Genomic DNA, 24,396 nt, shown 5'->3' on the forward strand with positions numbered 1-24,396 from the left:
GGAGGAGATATAAGCGACATTGACAATGAAGGTGGCGTGAGGTTCAGGAGTGCTTCTCCAAAACACATCACCTTGGGATTAGAATGGAACTGGAGCAGGCCACTTTTGAACTAACTGGCTTCCTCCTTTCTGTGATGAGAGGTACTGTTTCCATACTTGGAGTTAGGAAATATCTTCATTGTTGAAGATACAGAAGATTATGGCCCAAAGGTTTTGGCTAAATACAAGCCCACCCTGATTTATCATCAGGCCATATACCATGTTAGTCACTTCTCTTTTTGGTTGAACATGATATCTGAAAGAACTGTCTTAAGGGAGGAAGGGTTTGCTTTTGTTCACAGTCTGAGGGTATAATTAATTATATGGGGAGACTATGGGGGGCAGGAGCTTGATGTGGCTGGTTGCATTGTGTTCACAGTCAGGGAGCAGAGAGAGATGACTGTTGATGCCCATTCTCCTTTGTATTCAGCCTGGGACCCCTCGGAATGGTGCCACTCATATTAGAATAAGTCTTCCCTATTCCAGGAATGCTCTCTTAGATACACCCAGTGGCATGTGTCTATGCTAATTCTAATTTATCTAACAATTAAGATGATGTACAACACCGGATTTGTCCAGTTATATGTCTCTATGTCTGTCTTCTCTTCATTGAACCTGAAAACAAAAATAGATGAGTTTCCCTTTTTCTGGTCTTCATTTCATTATGAGGCCTCCTGTGTCATAGAAGATAGGCAAAACAGTAACGTTTGTCTCTTATTAATATTGTTAAAAGCACTATACATACTGGACTATCACTGAGACTCATCTTGGATATCCTGTTGATGCCCAGAGCTAGGGTGATCTAGCAGCTGAGAGGGGGATGACCTCTTAGAGCTCTTAGCCCTGGACACACACCTTCCCGGTTTCGATGCTGACAGCCCCACAGGCTTCCCAGTACCACCATCATGTTTGCTGCCTGTGGTTAGTGCTGTGGCCTTGCAGTCTCCTCTGCCAGCAGGGCCAGCATCAAGAGATGACCCGAGTCTCCCATGCTCCCTCTGCTCTCTGCGTCTCTCTACCACTCACAGTGCTGCTCCCATTTGACCCCACCCCCAAATTTTATGATACCACTTCTTAAAAGCATCTTTCTGTAAGACCTGCCTTTTTAAAAAGTCGTTTCAGAGATACTGTGCACTCTGCTTACTCATCCTCTGCCTCCACCACATCTTTGCTTGAAGGCTCTGTGGGTCTCAGGCTCCTAGGAGTGGTTTGCGGGCTCCTGGGGAATCGCAGTAGCTGCCATGTTTAATCATAATTGGCCTATTTAATATGCCTTGCCTGTGAATCTACAGTGCTGTGTCTAGTAGGTTAGTTTGCGATTGGACTACAGTGGTCCAGAGCTTCTGAAGCTCAGGAGGACTCCGAAAAGAATCTGTCAGAGGAGTTAATGGGGAATTTGGGAGATTTCTTGCCCTGGACTCTCTGCGGGAGGTTTTCTACTTCAAGCATATGGTAAATTCTTTGTCTCTACTATGGTGAAATGTGGTCTCCTTTTTCTTATTCAAGGGTATATATAAAGAAGTGTTGTGCTTCTTAATAACTTAATCATATTTTTATATCATGGTGAAGACATCAGGATATTATCCAGCATTTATATGTGATAAGTCTCAGTGAGCCTGTCGAGTCTAGGAATTTAAATCTTAGGCACATAGCACCCTGAGAATTATTAGAAGGCTTCATTCTGGGAATACAGATTATGAGTTGTGATAGAGATACTGAACATCTATATTTCTTCTATAGTCTTTTACCTGATTTGTAAAAGGTTTCAACATGATTTTATCTTTAGCTGGTTTCCTTAATGAGTTGTTTGAAGCTACAATTTAACCAATGGTATTAGCTACTTTTCTATTGCCGGGATAAAACACCACAAACAAGGCCAGCTGTAGAAAAAGTTTATTTTAGATGGTTAGCGTCTATGATGTTGGAATTCTGACATGGCGGCTGGAGTTGGAAGCTGGAAGCATCCACATTGAATTGTGAGCAGGAAGCAGAGAAAGCAAACAACAATCGGTGTGTATCTTTAAACTCCCAAGGCCCACTTCCTGTGAGATACTTTCTTCAGCAAGGCCATATCTCTAAACTTAGCCAAATACCACCATCAAATGAGGACTTTCAGATACCCAAGATTGTTGGGGGGATTGATGATTCAAACCACCAACACCGTTCACTGAGGTCTATGGATCACAAAAATGAACATTTACTCCTATGCACTTTGTAGGTGTAAATGGAAAAAAGATCCTTAAGAGGAGTGCTGGAGTTTCTGTTTGTAACACAGAAAGGTGAGATATCCATTCTGCTTCTTCAGTTCCGGTGTTCAGAAGTCTGGCTGTGAATGTGTGCATGTGTGTGAGGGGCCTTCTCTAAGGATTTCAGCGTTACAGCTCTTTTAAATGGCATTCAGTGAAATAGGTTGTGTGTTTTTTTTTGGGGGGGTGCATTAACAAGGGTTATATAAACCTTGGAGAGGGGAAAGGGATTCTTCTTAGGGTAAATGAATGTTCATTGACTGAGACTTAAGATACTGGGAATACCTCATTTGCACAGAGAGGCATTCCAGGAAGTTGAACCTGTAATTTTGCTAAGGACTATGTGACATTCCTCAGGTAGAGGATGTGAGGGTCCTGCTCCCCAGATAAGGTCAGACAGAGAAGAGGAGGCCCTACTTGGGGAAAAAAGAAAAGTCCTCCATTTTGCATTGAGCTCGGGGAGCTGTCCAGTTATGGTAGACTGCAACCTTCCCAACAAAAAGGGAGGCTTTCTTTTAGAAAGAGAAGATGTCAGATAGCTAGATTTGTGTGTGTGTGTGTGTGTGTGTGTGTGTGTGTGTGTGTGTGTCTGTGTCTGTGTGGTGTGTGTCTGTGATGTGTGTGTACGTCTGTGGTGTGTGTGTGTGTGTGTGTGAGAGAGAGAGAGAGAGAGAGAGAGAGAGCGCAAAATAATTGAAGTGGGAAATTATAATTCTTACTGTTTGTGCATCACTGTTAGTTTTTTTGGCAGGGGAGTAAGATCTATTTCCATGACAAAGCTTTCCTTACACTTATTCTCCCAGAGAGCCTTGGAATTAGGAAAAAAACTCAAAACTTGTCCTTCCTTGCTATGTTTTTGTTGTATTATAAACACATTCTCAGATTCAGTCAGTGAGAATGTAAAGCTGATATTCAGCTCAAGCTTAGGAGATGAAACAGTTTGTCTTTCAAATTTGCCTCTGTTGTCCCTATCCTTCACCCAGATATCACGATTAATTCAGCCAGAATGGATAAAGAAAGCATTGTTTTCCTACGAATGAATAGAAACTGCTGAAAGATAGGACCCCAGAATCAACTTTTTATCTTGAGTTCCTTGGAGAGCCGTGGTGTGAAGAGATATTACCCATCTTTCTCCTAGATATTTTAAAGGTCTCTTGGTCTCCCATATGCTGGAAGGTGAGAGGGGATTTAGAGTCTTTTTGAGAATGATTCCTCACATTACTGTGGTTTTCTATTCCTAACAAAAATGCTTTCTCAACATCTGTGACACAGTGTTTTTCTTTTTTGTTCTCTAAGGTAATAATACAAAGGTAATCCCTCTCAATAAAGAGACTAGTTAAGGAAAAGGTAAATATGTCTAGCTTTAAGAATGGAAGGTAAATATGTTTACATTTAGTTCCAAGGAATGTGATTATTTACATTTAGTTCTGAGGGCTTAAATTATTCATCTTCTGTTTTCTTCTTTGCTTTTCTAAGAGAAATGTAGCTATGTATTTACTAAGAATAGGAGCAGGGTGTTGTGAGGGCTGCCTACCGTCTCTGCACTGGGAAGACAGAGACAGGAGAATGACTGAATGTTTGAAGCTAGCCTGGTCTACATAGGGTGTTGGAGGCTAGCTTGTTACATTCATAGTGACACTTAGTTTAAAAAATAAAGTCTTTTGCTTCTCAAGACTGGAGAAATTAGGGCTGGAGAAAGAACCTGCCCTTGCACAGCTGCAGCCTGTGTTGTTGGTTAGAGCCTGGAGCTTTTGTTGTTTCTCTCTAGGATCTATCTGTTGTAGAGTGGACCACTGCCTCTTTTTGATGCTGCTCAGGATAAAATACATTCTCCATTCTGGGTTCTTTTGGTGGAGGAAGGCTTCTAACTTATAGGATGTAAACTGGAGGAGAGATTATCTTTTTGTCTGTTATTAACTGTTCTGTTCTTACAGTAACATTGAGTGTGGTACAAAGTAGCCTCCAGTAACTAATGAAGATAATCATGCTCATAGGTGCTTGACCTCCATTGGCCTTTACGTAGAGAGAAACATTACCAGTTCGAGACACCACTGCCCTTCTATTCCTATTCTGGGAGGATCTTGTCCCACTTTCTTCCACACTAAGTAACTGAGGGAACAGAACTCTGCCCCAGGTTGCCACTTCATTATATTTGAACCTACCTTCCTTCAAGAGATTACAGTTGAGAATTCAAGGTTCCTGGGTTTGCTGCATTGATTCTGCAGAGAAATGGCAGACCCCCCAAGGCAGCCCTTCTCAGGGTCGTATGGCTATTGGGCTGGCTACTCACCAGGTATAGACATCTTCCTAAGACTCAAAAACCTCTCACCCCCCATGATTTATTTTTTAAAAAATACTACAGATGTGGTCAGCAAAGGATAAAGGAGCAAGGGAGGATGATATTTTGGAATTCGTATCTCATCATAAAAACCTCTGAGTAGGTGAAGATGGGTTGGAATGTGCAAAGAAAAGCTAAGAAAGCAGATTTGTGATCACACCAGGATGTGGCTGGAGTACTGGCTCTGAATTACCAACCTGAGAGGATGCTGACAGGTCCTTCTTTCTTAGCCATGGGTGCAAGGGTTCTATTTCTCCCCTTTAATATATCATTTCTGAGCCAATGTTAAGATGAGAAAATTCTCTAAAGAATTATGTGTGATGTGGAGTATATTCTCTCTTGTTATCAGTTCCACCGATAAGGATGGATTTTCAGAGACCTTCTGCTTTCACAGTACAGATTTCTCACATCAGGGTAGATGGGGCAATGACCACATTTTTGGGCATAATAGTTTATGACAGATAGACCAAAACAATTCTTTTTTAGCAAAGCAGTTGTCTATAAATCTGTTTAGTTGGTCATCCAAAGTGATGACATTCAAGATATAGTTGATACGCTGTTTATCTTAAAGAAACATTTGGAAATTAGTTCTTCAGCACCATGCAATATTTTAACTTCTCAGTTTAATAATATCCAAATGTGCTTATGGGAAGCAAAAAAAAAACCACATGTGTGTTTCTTCATAAATCAGCCAGTTAGTCTTGAAAATAGAACATATTTCAAAGACGTAGCAAAGACTCTCCATACACTATTTTTGTAGAAGTATCGGGGTTTGGAGATGACTTTGCTGTGGTTTTGGATTTTTTTTAAAATAGACTTCACTGTCAACACAGCGAAGTTAGGAATATTCCACAGAAGTCTCTGGTTAAGAGCCAACATCTTCTCTCTCTTATTATTTTAGATCCCATTGTTTTTATCTCATATTCAGAATGGAACATACTCAGTTCATACTATCATGTTAAAATTATTAGAAAGTGGGAGAAGTAAATCTTCCCTTTGATATTTTAGGTGACTCAATTGGCAGGGGAACTGGCATTTCTAAACTGACTTTGCAAGAATTCTGCATGCACCTCCGCTGAAGATGCTGCATTTTGTGTTCTTTATGTAGGATTTATGATAAAATTATGTGAGACCTTTACATTTGTGGAAATAAAACGTGGAATTTGGAAGCTATTTCAAAACGTGCATCAAATCCATCACTTTGTCCTGACAACTTTATCTTCAATATTTCTCATATTTCTTCATTTATTTTTATTTTTATCTCCAGTTCAGCTCACTATCATTTGTTCTCTGACTAGTGGAATAGCACCCCCACCCCCAGGGATAGTTTATGACACAGGAAACACACCACATAAGAAAACAGAAGATTTAGCTGCATTAAAAGTAGCACCTACCTTTAATGCTAGCACCTGGGAGGCAGAGGCAGGCAGATCTCTGAGTTAAGGCCAAGCCTGGTCTACAGAGCAAGTTCTAGGACAGCCAGGGCTACACCGAGAAAAACCACTAAAAGAGAGAGAGAGAGAGAGAGAGAGAGAGAGAGAGAGAGAGAGAGAGAGAGAGAGAGAGAGAAAACAACGATTTGATTCATATTCAAACTGATTAAGGGACTCTAAAATGTGGTAGTGGCAGAGTCAGAATTGTCACTTTTAATTAACACTTTTAAATGTTTCCCAAATGTTCTATAATATGCATGACTCTCTTGGATATTTCCTTCAAAATAATTCAATGAAAAGTTAAGATGAAAACAAATATCTAAGATATTGTTGGGGCTTGGGGATCATCACACAAACTACTCAGACACTCATCTCCGTCAGACCAGGGAGGGGCACAGTTCAGACTCGGGAGCTGAGCTGTGACCCTAACTAGAATCCGATAGAGCTTTTTTCATTTTTTTTTTTTTTAATTTTTAGAACCAAAGTAGTTACTTAGATATTATTTTATCAAAACATAGATGGCTTAACTTGTGACAAAATTGATCTGAACTATAATTAAATTATTTATCCATATTTATAAAAGTATTCACAACTTAAACGCCAAACTGTTAGTAATTTAAATTATATCCCACCATCTCAGATCATTGTAGTGTTATTACATAATTGTTTAGATGTACAATATAAACACACAGGTTAATTCTGTTAATTTTTTCAAAAAACATCAAGAGAAATTCTTTGCTACTAGCTAGTGCTAATCACAACAGCAGCATTCCACCTGGGAATTGGGGGATATCCTTGCTCTGTCTTCTCCTTCAGTTTTGCTATATTTTCTAGCATCTGGGTGAATTCCACTTTTCATTTTACTCCTTTTTTATTGAATTTATTCTTCATTTACATTTCAAAGGTTATACCTCTTCCCGGTTTCTCCCCTCCCCGAAAACCCCCAACCCATCCTCCCACACCCTGCCTCCAAGAATGTGCTCCTCCACCCAACCCACTCCCACAACCCCTACTCGATTTCCCCACACTGGGGCCTCTATTGAGACTTCACCTGACCAAGAACTTCTCTTCCACTGATGCCTGACAAGGCATGCCTCTGCCACTGTTTTGGCTGGAACTATGTGTACCCCTTGGTTGATGGCTTAGTCCCTGGGAGACTTGGGGTGTCTGGATGACCGACATTTTCGTTCTTCCCATAGGGGAACAACCTCCCTCCAGTGTGCCCTCCAACTCCTCTATTGTGAACCCCACGCTAAGTCCAAAGGTTGGCTGCTAGTATTCACCTCTGATTCTGTAAGGCTCTGGAAGCCTCCAAGCCCCTCCAGAGCTTTTTAAGTCTGAGATCCACAAACATTGTGCCAAGTTATTTCACTAATAAAGATTTAGGGATAGAAGATTTCCTTAGGAACATGTCTTTGTTGTACATTTATCTTGCTCCCATTGGTTGGAGTATTTAATGGTGGCAGGGGACTTGCCTTACCTAACATTCATGTCTTAACTTGTCAACCAGGACATGTTACCCACGTACATGTCTCTTTCTGCCAAGCAGGATGTCAGTTCCCTGGGAGGTCTTGGAAGCTTAAACTTTCCTCAACCCCTGCTCAAAATGGAAGTCTTAACTCCAAATTTGTGCAGGTGTTTTCTTAGGTTAGGGTCCAGCACAGGGCCAGCTTATAAAAGCAAACACCATAAAAGCTTATACATAGGTCTAGGAAGTGTTGACTGGCAGTTGGTTTGGGTCTAAGCTTATTGGAGCTAACTGGCTTCTATTGTGATTGGGTTTCCAAGAACACTGAGGCACAGAACATAATAGAATATGTAATCAACTCAAGCATGAGAAAGTTTCCTTATGATATTACTAACAGCACAAAATGGCTTGGTAGATAGGCAACAGTTATTTAGGCCTTAACATTTTATCTAGGCCTTAACAAATATATTTTAGAAACTATTTGACTATAAAGTCAATAATGTATTGGTGTATATATGGTATCCCATGGGGGCTGTAATTGTTTGTATATTCTCTGAAAACTGCTTTGACATCAGATATGGAGATGCAGAGTTTGGAGTTTGCCCAGCTGGTTTCTTATCTTGATTCAGGGATTACAATTAAGTGATTGGATAGATCTCAGAAGAGACTTTGAACTTTAGACTTTTGATATTGTTGATACTGCTATAGACTATGAAGATTTTGGAAGTTGGACTAAGTGTACTTTTTAAATTATGTTATGGCTACATACAGCCCCCATAGACTCATGTGTTTGAACAAGCCTATGGGGGGACCAGTGAGTGGACTGTAAGGTTTGTATAAGATTGACCCAGGGAGTGGCACTATTGGGACATGTGGCCTTGTTGGAGTAGGTGTGGTCTTGTGGGTGTGGGCTTTAACAGTCTTGCCCTAGCTGCCTAGGAGCCAGTATTCTCTAGCAGCTTTCAGATGAAGATGTAGAACTCTCAGCTCCTCCTGCACCATGCCTGCCTGGATGCTGCCATGCTCCCACCTTGATGATACTGTACTGAATCTCTGAACCTGTGAGCCAGCCCCAATTAAATGTTGCCCTTTTTTAAGAGTTGTCTTGGTCATGGTGTCTGTTCACAGCAATAAAACCTTAACCAAGACAGAATTCAAGAGAGTTGTGAGCTGTTGCAAGATTTTTCATGCCCAATCATGTTAGGGCAGTGGAAGGCCTGTGATTGGACAGAAAAGGGGAGGCAGAGCTAGGAGTTGGGGAGTCTCAGAGGTCACAGGACGAGAAAGAAGGAACCAAAATGGAGTCTGACGTGGTGTTATCAAAAGGTTAGAATATTTGGGTTAAAGCTTTTATCATAACCAATTGGCTCTGAAGCTACGGTATAGGCATCTTGTATTTGTGATTTTAAATATACATAAATCTTATTGGCTAACTAATCAAGCTTTAAGAGTCGTGCTTCTACCAGGTATTTGAGGTGAGAATTGGTAGACTATGGGATGTGTGGACAAGTGAGCAAGATGAACTCTCAAGTGAGCGAGAGGGACCCTGATGGAGATATGGCCAGGCAGGCAGGACTGCTGGGGAGTTGGGGTCACTCTGAGCGGGACCCCTGCGGGACATGGTGTACCATGCCAGGGCAACAGAGTTGGTGGGTCGGTCTTTTTTAATATTTCATGCAACAATGAGCTGCCACGTAGGTGCTGGGAACCAAACCCAGATCTTTTACAAGAGCAACAAATGTTCTTAACCACTGAGCTCAGTCTCCAACCCCCGAAATATTTTAAAGGTCACCCACAACTGTTTTTTGTTTTTGTTTTTTTATGTGCAAAGACTTGATTTCATTGGGTAGATGGCCTTGAATGATCTAATGAAGCTTGCTTAGTCCAACTTAATGAAGCCTATGTCATTTGGGTACCAACCTTTACATGATCAGTTGGTCTTTCTCATCAGACCATGGCGGCTCAAGCAGACAGGCAATCCAGTAAAACTGCTGGTGATCAATCATGCTTACTTCAGATGCCCAATGAGGGGAAAGGCCAAACATAGTTTTAAAATAGTTAATTTTGTTATTAATTATATGTATGTGTCGATATGTGTATATGAGTTGGAGGTGCCCTCAAAGGTTAAAAGACTTCTGGGAATCTTCTGGAGCTATTACAGATATTCGTGACCCTGTGTCAGTGCTGGTAAATAGCTAGGATCCTCAGGAAGAACACTAGGCATGTCTAACCACTGAGCCACCTCTCCAGCCTCTGTACCTACCATTTTGCTCTTATATATCTGTTGAGATACATGTAGAAAAGCTGTGTGATAGACCGCTCAGCAACCCGGGAGGCAGGCGAAAATAAAATAAATATGAGACCAAACTATACATAATTAGAGAAAAGATTCCAATTATGATCAATTTAGTAATCTCACCAAAAATCTGAAACTTTGTTCACTATGCAAATGCCCCACCATTGAAACAGAAATGTCACGTGAATGGAGATTTTTCCCATTGCATGTTTAGATGTGCACTGCACCAGGCTGCTTTATTTCTTCTCTCTGTGCTTTTTTTTTTTTTTTTTTTTTTTTTGGAAAACAGCCACCTTACTGCTTTGGGGGATACTAAGGTTTAAGGCTTATCAGGGGGCAGAAGACAAAAGCAATGCATTTTTCTCTCTTGGAGAGGAGAGTTCATCTCTGTAGAAGCATGACCTCTTTCTCCTCAGATGTCCTGAAGATAATGTGCATGCTTTCACCAGCCAATGATCAGGTAGGCACGTCCCTGCACGCCTGGGCAATTACTTACCAAACACCTTGAATTTATTCCATAAACTTTTCAGGGAAACAAATAGGCTTTTTAAAGAAAGAATAAATTCTCAATTGTTTAAATTGTAAAGGCAATTGTGGAAAAAAAAATCAATGGAGAGTTTTGGAGTCTGGAATGTACTGGCCTATGGGTTTGCAGGTCAAAAAAGTTAAAACAGAGACATGAAGAACTGGCTAGTACCTTGTCATATTATAGCTACAGTGGCAGCTTATCAATCTGGATTTAAGTCTCCTTTTCTATTTTTGCCCAGTGCACTTTCCCCCTTCATTATCATCAATTATATTTTCTTTAGCTCAGATGCATATTTAAATGACTAATAAATAGTTATTCAATTTTTATCTATATTTTATATGCTGAGAACTTTTTATAACATCCACAAAATTACAAAAAAATGAAGCATACTATTGATTTTACTCTTTTCCAATCCATCCCCCACACAATATGATGTTAAAAAGCAAATACAAGTATATCACTCCACCCCTAACATTGCTCAGTAGCTTCCGTTATGACCTTGTTTGCAGGTCTCAAAAACACAAGTTCAAGCCCTCATGGTGGGTATCTACTGTTGGGGTTGGTCTGGTACTGTTCTGTATTCAAATGCTAAATTATGTACCCCAAGATCTGGTTGCTCCAAGAGGAGCTAATTCTCACATACACCAGCTTTGGCTGTACAAACCAGGCTCCTCACATGAACTGGTCAATAAAAGGGCTAAAGCCTGTGATTCAGCAGTAGAGAGAGGAAGGCGGGACTTCCTGGGAGGAAGAAGTCACCAGGGGACAGGAATGAGGTTAGGTGGTCGGGTTAACTTAGATGAGCTAGGAAAGAGTCTGCCCAGCTAAGGCCCACGTTTTGAAAAACTATAAGGTCTCTGTGTGGTTATTTGGGGAACTAGCTGGTTAAAGAATAACTACTACCATAATGATTTTCTTCATTAATTAATATAAAAAGAATATTAATATTCTTTTTGCATCATGCTGGGTATCTGAGAAACAGGGTCTCTGCAGATGTAGTCAAGGTAAAATGAGACTCTCCTGGAGTATGGTGGACCCTAATTCTATAACTAGTGATTTTATCAAAGAGACATTTAAGCTGGGCAGGGGTGATGTATCCCTTTGACACCAGCACTTAGAAGGCCAAGCTTGGTCTACAGAGTGTGTTCCAGGACATCCAGGGTTACACAGAGAAATCCTGTTTGAAATATCGTAGCCAATGAGGTTTGTCCATGGTGTGATTATTGCTAATTGAAAACTTTCCCAATACCCCACCCACCATGATGATTTGCAGTATAGTTTGCATAGCAGTGTTTGACAGTCTCTATAGAGACTGAAGAAAGAAAAGAACCAAAACCAACCAACCAAAAAAAAAAAAAAGATGCATTCAAATTAAGACACAGAGATTAATGGAGAGAGTGTGTATAATGAAATCAGAGATTGGAGTTCATCTGCCAGGCATTTCAGGGATGACCAACACGCAGCCACAGCAGTTAGGAGATGACACAAAGAAGCTTCTCCCTGGGTTTCTGAATGTGCATCTCAGACTTCTGGCTTCCAGATCATAAGAGATGGATTTCTGTTGTATTGAGATTCTTTGTCATGGCGGCCCTAGGAATCAATCGCATAGGCAAAGAAATGGACCCGTGAGAGCTAACATATACCAGTGAGGGCTAACACAGACCAGAGAAAATAAGACCCAAGTATTTTTCAGAGCCAATCTGGAAGTAAGCTGAAAGACATCATAAATCAAATAATCCTTCCTTATAATTAGTACAAAATCAAAGATCATTAGTTTGGCTCCTTATGTCTATTGATCTCTTCCTGTTTGCTAGCTTCCTGTTGTTTCTATTGTTTCCACTGACCTTTTAAAAAGCTCACTGAACAGACAAGCTCTTATCTGACTCAGGGATTTCGTACACACCAATTCCTTTGCCTCAGCAAGCTCTTTCAACTGCGTTTTACTTGGATAACCGCTACTGATCTGTCTGGCTCCATAAAAGGTTGCATCCTAGTGGCTGTTCCATGATTTAGCTTCCTTTTATGAAGTTCCTAAGCCATGATTCTTGGTTGGGTCTCAACTTTGTTTATCCTCCATTTGTGCTTTGTTTATCCTCTGCTGCAGTTATTCACAAATCATGGAGTAATACTCATGTTATTTATATGATTTTCATTATCTGTCTTTTTCCTGTAGACTACATGTCCTATTAGGCAGTGAACATACATTTTTTGTCTTTTGCTAACTATCAGCATAACATTTTTGATTGAGTGAAGACATATTTTTAGACTTTTAAGTACATGGACATAGACAAAAATAAAAACATGCATTTTTCAAATTATTTTTGAAACAGGGTCAGAATATTGGATAAATTGTTTCACTAACTTTTGCTTAATAGATATCCTGTTAGATTGTCTTGAGTGTCACAGCATTAAGAAAGAAGCTACCCTTTGTTTGCTTTGAGTCACATTAAAAACATTAAAATATAATTTAAAAGAACTTATTTTTATTTTATAAGCGGATGCCTGTATGGGTGTATATGGACCATGTATGTGACCATGCACATGACTTGTAACCCCAGAGGCCAGAGAAGCTGTTAGATCTTCTGGAGCCAGAGTTTATGTATGGATGAGTGTCAGACACCATTTGGGAACCTGCGCTTAATCACTGACCCCCATCTCTCCATCCCCTTAATAGAATTTTAAGTATTTTTTTTTGTGAATGTTACACATGTATAAAATGTATTTTTTTTTTTTTTTACCATATTCATCTCCATTACTCTTCCTAAACCCTCCCAGGTTTTCCTCTACTATACACTCCTCCCAACATTTGTGTCCTCGGTCTTCAAAATAGTTCAGTGATTACCATTTGTGCTGCCCATATATTTTTGGGTATGATGCCACGCCCCGGAGCAGGGTTGACCTACTACTAGGACCAATTTGCTTAACAAAAACTGAGTTTTCTTCCCCTAGAAGCCATCAACTGTCAATCATTTCTCAGATTAGAGTCACATTTTGAAATACACACATTCAACATGCTTATATCAGTATAATCAATTTTCTTTTACCAGTTACAAGTGATATTCGGACATCACTTGATGATTAAGTGGATTCAATGTTCAAATTCAGTACATTGTTTCTTCTAAGGTAGCAGAAACTGACAATATTATAACATAGGGGCCTAAAACAGGTTAATATTAACTTTGTCATTTTTGTATTTAATTCCAGATAACTTTTAAGATTATCTATGAATTTTCCACATAATCACTCTTATTAAACTTTTTTTTTTCTAGAATGTGGTTCCTCAAACCCACATTGTGGAATTCTCCATTTGCCTTGGTTTGGCACAAGGCCAGCATATTGACCCTTAGAACAGACTGTAAATTCATCTTCTAAATTATGTACATTTTCTGACTGCTTTCTCTATGCTTGTGCCCCAAGAAAGTTAAATCCCAAAGAGCTGGTCTATAAATCCAAACATGTCACTAATGTGTGTGGCTCTAAGACCCAAGGAGTTAGCAGAGGAATATAACAGAAAAAGAGGTTGCAGCATTTGGTACCAGCCTCACAGTTTTAAAATAGCCCACTCCAACTTATCTGACTTAGTAGACAAAAGCACAAAGGAAAACTACAAGTATCTTTCTTGAAAAACACTATAATCTGTTCCTCATTGCATATGGTTTTATATCTGTAGAGAATGGATGGCGTAATGCTATTACCTCCTTTTCTAAATGCAGGGGCCATGAGATCTTCCATTTGCAGTGAACACAATTTATGACTGGGTTACAGAATGATAGGAGCAAGTTACCACACTTTATTCATTCCCACAAAACCTTCAGCTGGTAGCTATCCACATAGAGCAATACTTTGGTATGGCCCTTGAAGCCTGGAAGTAATCCCAAGTTGCCAGTGTGGGGACACGGGATGAAATAGAAAATACATAAAAATGTCAAGAGAAATTCCTTGACAGGATTGCTGATCAGTTTCCAAGTTGGCATGAAGCTATGGAGAACATAATTCCTCAAAGAGTGCAGATTGGCCAGGGGAAAAAGAGAGGCCGAGGTGCATATCTACTGACTCCAGTGTTCTGGGATACTTTTGGGAAGCCCATTCTACTCTGACTCCTTTCAGCATCATGGGAATGGCATGGTTCGACATCCTGGGTCAGGTATATGAAAGCACGAAGGTGGAGCCCACATTGGCCAGAATAAACAGAAGATCTTGAGGGTATTAGTGTTTATCTTCCAACAGTAGGGGATAGTCAGAGGTATTAGCTAAGAGCAGATACTACCTGCAAAACCAATCATGTCACTTTCAGAAACTTTAAGAAATTCTATCCTTATTTGAATCTCTAGGTGGCCAGTCTCCAGGACTAGGTTCAGGCCCTGCCTGGAATACTGTCCAAAGTAGGAGATGGCCACTGTAGTAGATTTGAGAAAAGAGAAAGGACTAGAGATGTCATAGCAGCATTTTCCACTGCTCTCATTCAGTTTCATGCCCACTCTAAGGCTCTACCTGGTTGAGACAATTCTTTTACGTTTTTAATATTTTCAGTGTTTCATACTGAAATTCATAATGCATTTTTATCAAGTTTATTTTTCCCTTTTTCCTCCAGCTTGTCCTGTGTTCTTCCTACATCCCTTCTTGGTCAGTGTTCTATTGCTGTGAAGAGACAGCATGACCATGGCGAAAGAAAGAGTTTAATTAGGGCTGGCTTACAGTTTCAGAGGTGTAGTTCAATGTCATGGTGGCAGGAAGCATGGTGGAACACAGGCAGACATGGTACTAGAGAAATAGCTGAGAGTTCTACATCTGGATTCATAGGCAGTCAGAAGAGCAAGCCAGGTTGGACTTTTGAAAACCCTAAAGCCAACCACCAGTGACACACTTCCCCTGTTGTGGATGGGCCTGGTACTGTTCTTGTGAACCAATCTTCCTAATGAATAAAGGAGCCAATCACTGGGTGAGTAGGTGGGACTTCCAGTTGGAGGGAAGAAGAGAGGAAGCAGAAGAGAGTCAGGTCTCTTTGGAACTGAAACAGCAGAGGGTAAACTCTAGCTGCTAGAGTTTCCTGGTATCATGGTGGATCCACAAGTATTTGCCACCAGAGGAATCAGATTTAAATGAGGCTTACAAGATTAGGCTTTAGTTGTTGTGCCCAGAGATTGAGATATCATTGTTTCTGAATTAAGTTTGTGTTGGGTTTTCCTTTACTTGGTGGCTCATCTGGGTTCAAGAGAGAAATGTACAGCAGCAAAGTGTGGGTTTGCCAGATGTGTACCACAAAGACTGTGGGGGATTTGAAGCATGGGGTTGGTGTGGTAGTAGCCCGCCACTGGGAACCTAGCAAGTTGGGTGGAAACATTTTGGGAGCTCCAGGCCAGTGAATTGCCATGAATCTTTAGTGCATGGCTGGCCAGGCTGCCGGGGCAGAGAGTTAGAGGCACAAGTACAGGAATGTGCTAGTTCTACTTTTTCAATATTTCACTCAACATTCTCCCAACAATGCCATGCCCATACCAACAAGGCCATATCTCCGAATCCCCCTCAAGTAGTGCCACTACCTGATGAGCATGCATTCAAATATATGAGCCTACAGGGGGCCATTCTTATTCAAAACCACGACATTTCTGCCATGTAAACAAACACACATGTGTATATATGGTTTGTTTATATATGCTTCTGTACACACACACACACACACACACACACACACACACACACACATGCTGGAACCTGCTTTATAGAACTGGCTAGCCTTGTCTGCCTCCCGAGTGGGACTAAAGGTGTGCACCACCAACACTCAGTCCAGAAGACATTTTCTATAGTGTTTCTATTGAGGGATGGGCACTTCATAGTAACCTATTGTTTTAGTTAGGGTCTTAGTGCTGTGGACAGATACCATGACCATGACAACTCTTATAAGGATGATATTTAATTAGGCCTAGCTTACAGGTTTAGAGGTTCAGTCCATTATCATCAAGGCAGGAGGATGGCAGCATCCAGGCAGGCATGGAACAGGAGGAGCTGAGAGCTCAAGATCTTGTTCCAAAGGCAAACAGGAGAAGACTGACTTCCAGACAGCTAGGACGAAGGTCTTAAAGCCCACACCCACAGTGACACACTTCCTCCAACAAGGCCACATCTCCTAATAGAGTCACTTCCTGGGCCAAGCCTATGCAAAACCATCCTACCTATTCTCTGTTCTTTAATCAGATGTTCTCTGTAATAGCCTCCTGCTGCTGCGAGAAGAAGCTTTGATGAGTGGTAAGAACAGCACTTATCTATGGGTGTAAGAATAAGAAGAGTTTAGAAAGTAGTTGGGTACTATATCACTTTAACAAAATGGTAATAATAAAGAAGGAGACACTTCTTTTGTTTTCTTTTTCTCTTTCTTTTTCTCTTTCTTTTTCTTTTCTTTTTCTTTTTCTTTTCTTTTCTTTCTTTTTTTCTTTTTTTTTGTTGGTTTTTTCGAGACAGGGTTTCTCTGTGTAGCCCTGCTGTCCTGGAACTCATTCTGTAGATCAGGCTGGCCTCGCACTCAGAAATCCACCTGCCTCTGCTTCCCAAGTGCTGGAATTAAAGGCCTGCGCCATCACCACCCAGCAAGGAGACACTTTAAAAAAATCTTTATTAATTCATTGAGAATTTTATATATGCATACAATGTATTTTGATCATATTTACCCTGTCCTTCCCAGATCTACCTCCATTCTCTACCCTCTCCCAAAGTCATGCCATCTTTTTTCTTTTCTTTTCCTTACTTTTCTTTTCTTTTCTTTTCTCTTCTCTTCTCATCTCTTCTTTTCTTTCTTTCTTTCTTTCTTTCTTTCTTTCTTTCTTTCTTTCTTTCTTTCTTTCTTTCTTTCTTTCTTTCTTTCTTTCGTTCTTTCTTTTTCATAATCTACCTAGTTCAAGTTTATACTGTCCATATATAAGTATGATCATTGGGTCCTGCCCTGGATGGTGGTCTACTGGTAGTTTTCCCCTATAAAGACAATTGACTCTCCCTCCCCTAGAATCCACCAACTATCCATAGCTTGTCTTCTAGAGGTGGTTGGTAAATCTCTTTCCCTCCATGCTTGACTGTGGATTGCACTGATCTTGTTCAGATCTTGTGCCCCTCTCCACTGTTACCTGGCAACAGCCAGGTAGGCCTGGCCTACTATAAAAGAGGGTGCTCGGCTCCTCCTCTCTCTCTTACCTCTCCTGCCTCTCTTATTCTCACACTCTCTTACTCTCTCTCTTTCCACCTCTTGGGTTCTCCTCCCCTCCCCACTCTCTCCACGTGGTCATGGCCGGTCTCTGCTTCTCTACTCTCTCCTCCTGTCTGCCTTTCTCTGCCTCTGCTACCCTCTTAACTCCCCTCCCCATGCCCTGAATGAACTCTATTCTATACTATGCTGGTGTGTGGCTGGTCCCTCAAGGGGAAGGGATGCCTTGGCATGGACCCGCTGAAGCACCCCCTTCCCCCACACTGCCATATACCATATTCTCCAGCCTCTTTCTCTGTTTATAATCACAATTACAGAGTCTCTCACTATTGGGGGGCTCATGATTAAGGCTAGTCTTGCTATCTCCAGCAGTCCTCCAGGGGTCTTCCTGTCTTCCCTTCTCCAGCTTTAGACTTACAAGTGCAGAACACTGTACCACAGCCAGTCTTTTCATTCAAACAACTGTTTGTGTTTGAATGTCAATCAAACTTAGGTTTCTAGTGCCAAACCTGACTTTTAACTTTGGGTTAATGGCATTCAGTTCAGGTATTCATGATTGTCCAGCCTGTACCGCATCATCTGCCTGTGTAGTCTCCACAGCCTAAGACAGCCTTTCTTTTTATCAATTTACTGGAGATAGAATTTATATAAAATAAAATGCATACATTTAGAGAGGGCAGTTTTAACAAATGGTTACATTACTTTTTAACCGAGATATGCAACATGCTTGCCACTCCATAAAGCTCGCTCCGAATCCTTGTCAGTAATCCTCACCTCCTCAGTCATTGCCAGCTCAGGAAATCACTGATTTGGTTTCTGTCACTACAGATTAATTTTGCTTATATTTGAAATTTATATGAATGGAATCTTGCAACATGTGCTGACATAGCAGCATATTTTATCAATTGGGGGTGGGTAGAGGGCTACTTCATCCAGTGCATCCTATAAGCTGCCAATTGATTGTTTTACTTTGCAAACATTCCAAAAGCTGTCTCTGCTTGGTGCCTTCTCTAAGCAATCTTTGACATGGTCCCTGCTGCAGCATTGTACACTGTTACTAGAAGGAGAAGTCTGGAGGTTAAGGTCAATGTAGAACTGAAAAGGAACTTTCTCTGAAGACATCCCAACTCTTCTCAAATGTGATGATGTGGCTGCAACTGTCTGAACATTTAATGTTCCATCACTTTGTGGCTAGTTGGCCTAATGTTGCTTGTATTCGAATGCTAATTTTGGGCACCCAAGACTGGCTGCTCGAGAGATGAGAGAGTCTGTACATATATGCTAAGTGACCCTGCCCCCAAGCTATTTCTGTTTTATAAGTAAAGATGCCAGTAGCCAATAGCTGGCCAGAAGAGACATAGGTGGGGTTTAGGTTTCACAGGCTTGGAGTAGAGAAGAAGCATGAAGACAGAAGGCAGAAGTAGGAAGTAGGGAGAAGAAGAAGGAGGAGTAGGAGGAGAAGGGGAAGGGGAAGGGGAAGAAGAAGAAGAAGAAGAAGAAGAAGAAGAAGAAGAAGAAGAAGAAGAAGAAGAAGAAGAAGAAGAAGAAGAAGAAAAAGAAACAAATCATTATGTGTTAGGAGTCAAGAGAACATGGCCTCAAGGGTAGGCCAGTTGGAGTTAAGAGCAGCCCAGATGACACATAGTAAGTAATAACTCAAGAGTATTGATAGGAAAGTAGATTTTAATAGCATAGAGGCTAGGCAGCTGCCCAGCCATTGTGCTCTTTAAGGCTTATTATAAATATAAAGGTTGTGTGTGTCTTTCATCTGGGAATGTAAGCAGCTAAGGTGGGGTGGAAATCTTGGGCTTGGAATTCAATATCTTCTACAATAACTGATGGCACTGGAATTTCCTAGGACTCTTTTGCCTACTTCAATGCTTTGGGTCTGCCTAAAGCAGTCTACCTACAGGGAAATTCAAATCTGAAAAGTCGAGAAAAGAAGTTTCAGTACTTCCCAATATTTCTCTGGCTTATTTCCATTCCTGTGTTATCCATATCAGCATGTATGATCCCAGCAATCTCTCGCTGTCATTTCTGTGCCACCGTGTAGTCTTTATTTCTCTTGTTGGTAAGCTGCTCTTAGGGTCTTTATTCCCCAGACAAAGCTATTAGCTCATTTCTGCTTTTTGACAAGATCAGCTGATCCTTTGCATTTTAAGTCATCCAGGCAGCCTTGTGTGCAGCTCTACACAGCCAAGGGCACATAGCACATAGCAGAGTCCTCAGTAAGCACACAGCTAGTAGAGGATGTCTATATAACAATTCTAACCCCCAAGTGCTCTCTTCTCTTCACCTAAGTGGGATCCCGTGAGTATTTAGGAATGAGAGGAGATGTGGGACACAATCCTTGAATCATTTTCTCAGTTACTTCTTCTCTATGTCACATGCATGGTTAGTTGTGATCTGGCGGTAAGGATGTGACCTTCCTACAGTGATTGTCTCCTAGTTGTGATCTGGCGGTAAGGATGTGACCTTCCTACAGTGATTGTCTCCTAGTTGTGATCTGGCGGTAAGGATGTGACCTTCCTACAGTGATTGTCTCCTTGCTTCATGGAAGGGGTCACTGTTGGAATCAGTAGTGGGGACAGACTCCAGAGTCCATTCCCCAGAGTAGCAGTGCAGAAGGGAGGTCTTAAAACAGCTCCTGGTCACAGTGCATCTTACTACCCTAGATAATATGCCTAGGGGGTTAAATAAATGGGAAGGGGTGTGCTTTTAGTTGTCTGAAGAGCATAGTTAATTAAAGCCCTTATACCTTAAAATAGCTTGATAATATATGAAATGATATGATATGATATGATAAATATAAATAGCTTGTTCAGAGGGTCTTTGAAGACCATGAGCCATTGGATTCTGTTACCAATTATACTCAAATTGTGTTTCTAAAACAATCTAATTTTAAAATCATCTTTCACAGACAAGTATTTTAAAGGTAACTTTCTGAAATGATAAAAGGGTTACTAAAGAATAAAAACAAACTCAAGTTAGTAACTTTTATTTCCAAGGCCAGGCTTGAAAATTAATATAAGACTTATTGCCAATCAAAATTGGAGCAAGCTGACAGCAACCGGCCAGAGGCAGAGGTCAAGTGATCTGAAATTACCTTGATGTGACTTTAAGCTTACAGGATAGGAAGAGATTTGGAACTTAAGGATATAGAGGGATATATTAACCTTTTCTCAGAGGTTACACAGCAGATGAGGAGAGCACTAAAGAAGTTTCTGCCTTGAAAACTGTGTGTTCAGAAGAGTCCTACCTCCAAAAAAAAAATAAATAAAATAAAAAAATAAAAAAGTACCTAAGCAAATAGATAGGCCAGGAAATTAAGGTTGAAAATGAATGGCGCTGGGAATGATGGATTTGGAATGCAAATGTGTTTTCACATCGATGTGAAGTGGGGGAAAGGAAAAGGAAGTATGATTTATGAAGATTTAGTGATCTAGTGCTAAAAAGTGTGCATGGATACCTGTGACTCAGCCTCTGGATAGATACTGTCATATCGTGATTTACAACCTCTGGTCTGGGAGGGGGTGAAGAATGCTATTTGCATTGATCACGCCGTCTTATTGCTTCTGAATTTAGATCTTCAGAATAAATGGGAGGCATCTGATAACATTTGTACAGTGAACTGCGGAGAATTGATTGTCAGTGACAAATAAAACAAGGCTGAAAACGGACTGATTGGAAAAGATTTAAAAATTATAATTGCCTATGAATGTAAAATTGGTTTATTCGGCTCTGGATCTAGGCGCTATTTTCTTATGGGTTGACAGGCAATTTAAACCACAAAATTAAACAGTAAAAGATATGGCTTTTAAAATAAATGAATCCAGAGTTTAGCCTCTCTCTCTCTTTTAATCTAAGAAGAAATCTAAACTTTCTATGAAGGGCGCTCTGTTGTTCCAAATCCCCTTTTACTTAAAAACAACGCTTGCTTCTGTTTGCAGGGGTTGGTCGTGAGTGGCTTTGTGGATTTATTGTCAGGCTTTGCCCCTGGTAGAACAGCTTTCATGAATTAGCTCATTATTTTTTGTTTCAGATCTTCCCTCAAAAAGTTGTTCAAGAGATTCACTTGCAAAACCTACCTTAGGATTTGCTTGCATGTGTATTAGATTCTATTTGTGTTTTTCTGGAACATGCCACCTATGTTCCTTGCCAGTTTCCAGTCTCCCAGAAACAAGCAAATGGTGAATTGCCAGAATATTTTTCTTCAATGATAACCCAGATGAAGCTGTGGAGTCTGGCATGGCCTTGGTGGGGACTGAATGATGTGGTTCTTGCCCCTAGGACAGGGCCGGCAGGCACGGGCCAAGAGTGTCAATGGCTGCTGTGGGTGTAAGGCTTGTTTGTATAATAGTGCACATGTTTCACATTCCTCTGAGCAATGTCCTCCCTGTTAATGTTAATGACTCCATGATAATCAGAGACAGCTAGAGTCTGGGAGACCAAGGTGTGGCTATGTCTCAGCAAAATGGCAAACATGGGGATCTTAAGGACAGCCCTTAAGGCTGTGGAAAAGCACTCTAAAAACATGAGTTAGGAAATACATAATTCCTCAACTATGCAAAAATAAAAGTATGTAATTTGAATTGTATAAGGAGTTTCACAGACTTAAGAGAACAGAGGCAGCCACACTATGAGCCAGCACGTCAGAAAGATACAAAACAGGAAGAAACAAATGTAGGCAGATTCCTGAGCCGATTCAGCCTGGAACAGAGAGAATTCAGGTCCATGAATGGTCAGAATGGAGATTCCAGGGCAAGGTACCACCCAGCCATGTCTGTGCTCTTGCTTGCTGTCCTGTCCTAAGGTCACAGAATGCTGATTTGTGGAATAGTCAAGATGGAGCCTGGAATAAATAATTGAACTGATATGTAAATAAACAACTAGGATTTTGGTCTGCTTGAGATGAGCTAGCTAATAGCTATGATAGCAGTTCTTTAGAAATTTTTTTCTAGCGAGAGCTGAGCTGTCTGGAGATCTCTGGAGAGCGGAACACAATTCTTCAAGAATTTTTTTCTCCCAGGAGTTCTGACCTAGGAATCCCAAGAATGTTGTCTAGCAGCTCTCTGTAGAAGGCTGTATGAAGAAAGAACCCAGTTCTTTTTTTTTTTTTAAAGTTCAGTCAGGAATCTTTTTTATTTTTTTTTATTGAATATAATCTTCATTTAAATTTCAATGGTAAAACTTTTCCCAGTTTCCCCCCTCCCTGAAAACCCCCAACCGGTCTTCTCACCCCCTGCCTCCAAGTATATGCTCCTCCACCAGCCCCACCCCCACCCCCTGTGGCATCTATTCAGCCTTCACCTGGCCAAGGACCACTCCTCCCACTGATGCCCAACAAGGCATTCCTCTGCCACATTTTTGGCTGGAACCATGTGTACCCCTTGGTTGATGGTTTAGTCCCTTGGGGTCCTGGGGCATCTGGAACCCGGCTCTTTTAAAAATTGTTTCTGGCTTCTCGATTTTGATTGGGGGGAAAACCCAAAAATTTCTTTTAGAATTTATCTAACAGGATCTCTGACAGGATTGGAAGATCCAAGCTGTCTCAACCAGAAAGTTTTTTTTTAAACAGCAAGAAAATGCTGTTAGGGCAGAGCAGGGGAGAGAGAGAGAGAGAGAGAGAGAGAGAGAGAGAGAGAGAGAGAGAGAGAGAGAAAGGAGGGAGGAGGGGAGGGAGGGAGGGAGAGAGAAAGAGAGGGAAGGAGAGAGAGGGACACAGAGAGAGAGAGAGAGAGAGAGAGAGAGAGAGGGAGAGGGAGAGAGAGAGAGGGACACACACACACACACACACACACACAGAGTGTGGAGCAGACACACAGCTCTCTGTTTTTGTTTAGGGAGCCATCTTGAGCAGATATGGACTCCAGCGTGGGCCCAGGATTTGACTTGTAGTCATTCGTTTTCATAGCTTCCAGACACACCTTCTCTCAGGAACCCAGGCCTAGCTGAGACTGGTCCTTGGCAAGAATCCTTGGTTGTAATGGTAAGATATGCATATTTTTTTTTGTCTCCAACCTGAGAGGTAGGATTGACTTGGGTTTGTAACCGTGATCTAGCCACTCACACAGGGCTCCATGTTTAGAGGAGCCTTCAATGTGATTGAAAGTTCTACAGTTGTGCCCTTAAATTCGTAAGTTTTCAACGAGGAGGAAGGCTTAATAATTTTTTAACAAGAAATGTAAATGTAAATCCATAGGCATAAAAATGCACATATTTTATGTATATGAGTACGATGTCTTCATGCGCACCAGAGGAAGGCATCGGATCCCATTACAGATGGCTGCGAGCCACCATGTGGGTGCTGAGAATTGAACTGAGGACCTCCGGAAGAGCAGCCAGTGCTCTTAACCGCTGAGCCATCTCTCCAGGCCTTGAAGGCTGTATTTTTGTTTTGTTTTAGCCTCACAAATTATCAAGTTGTTGATAATTAACCCCTTAGCTGACATTTATTGCATCCGTACTGTATATTAGGCATTGTTTTAAGCATATGTCGCCATAATTAATGCTTGTACTAATTATAGAGTTAGTCGTTTTGAGTCCCACTTCACAGACGAGAAACTGAGCACACAGATCAGGTGGGTAACATTAGAGAGCGTGAGGCGGAGTCCAACCCGCACCTATGGCTTCTGTAGCTATAGCTCCTAATCTCTAATTCTGCTATTCGCTGCTTTGCTTTCTCAGCTGTAGGTCTGCCTGCAGAGATTGGGCTGGACAAATGCAAATACGAGACCGGAAGTTCAAAGTGCCTTAATTTTATTTAAATTAACTCACTGTGACCTTGGGCCAAAGTTTGAGGCAATGGAAAGAAGGGTAAGTGAGTCAGAAAAGGGAGGAATGTGGTCTGCATCCACT

General features: G+C 41.1%; 1 non-coding gene across 1 annotated transcript; it reads left to right on the forward strand.

Moving 5' to 3' along the window:
• Positions 1 to 11,523: 11,523 nt before the first annotated feature.
• LOC127669047 (U4 spliceosomal RNA) lies at positions 11,524 to 11,661 on the forward strand. Its single transcript, XR_007974258.1, has one exon. It is a non-coding gene; the product is annotated as a U4 spliceosomal RNA (small nuclear RNA).
• Positions 11,662 to 24,396: the final 12,735 nt, after the last annotated feature.

This window comes from Apodemus sylvaticus, chromosome 18 (assembly GCF_947179515.1).
Source record: "Apodemus sylvaticus chromosome 18, mApoSyl1.1, whole genome shotgun sequence".
Taxonomy (NCBI): domain Eukaryota; kingdom Metazoa; phylum Chordata; class Mammalia; order Rodentia; family Muridae; genus Apodemus; species Apodemus sylvaticus.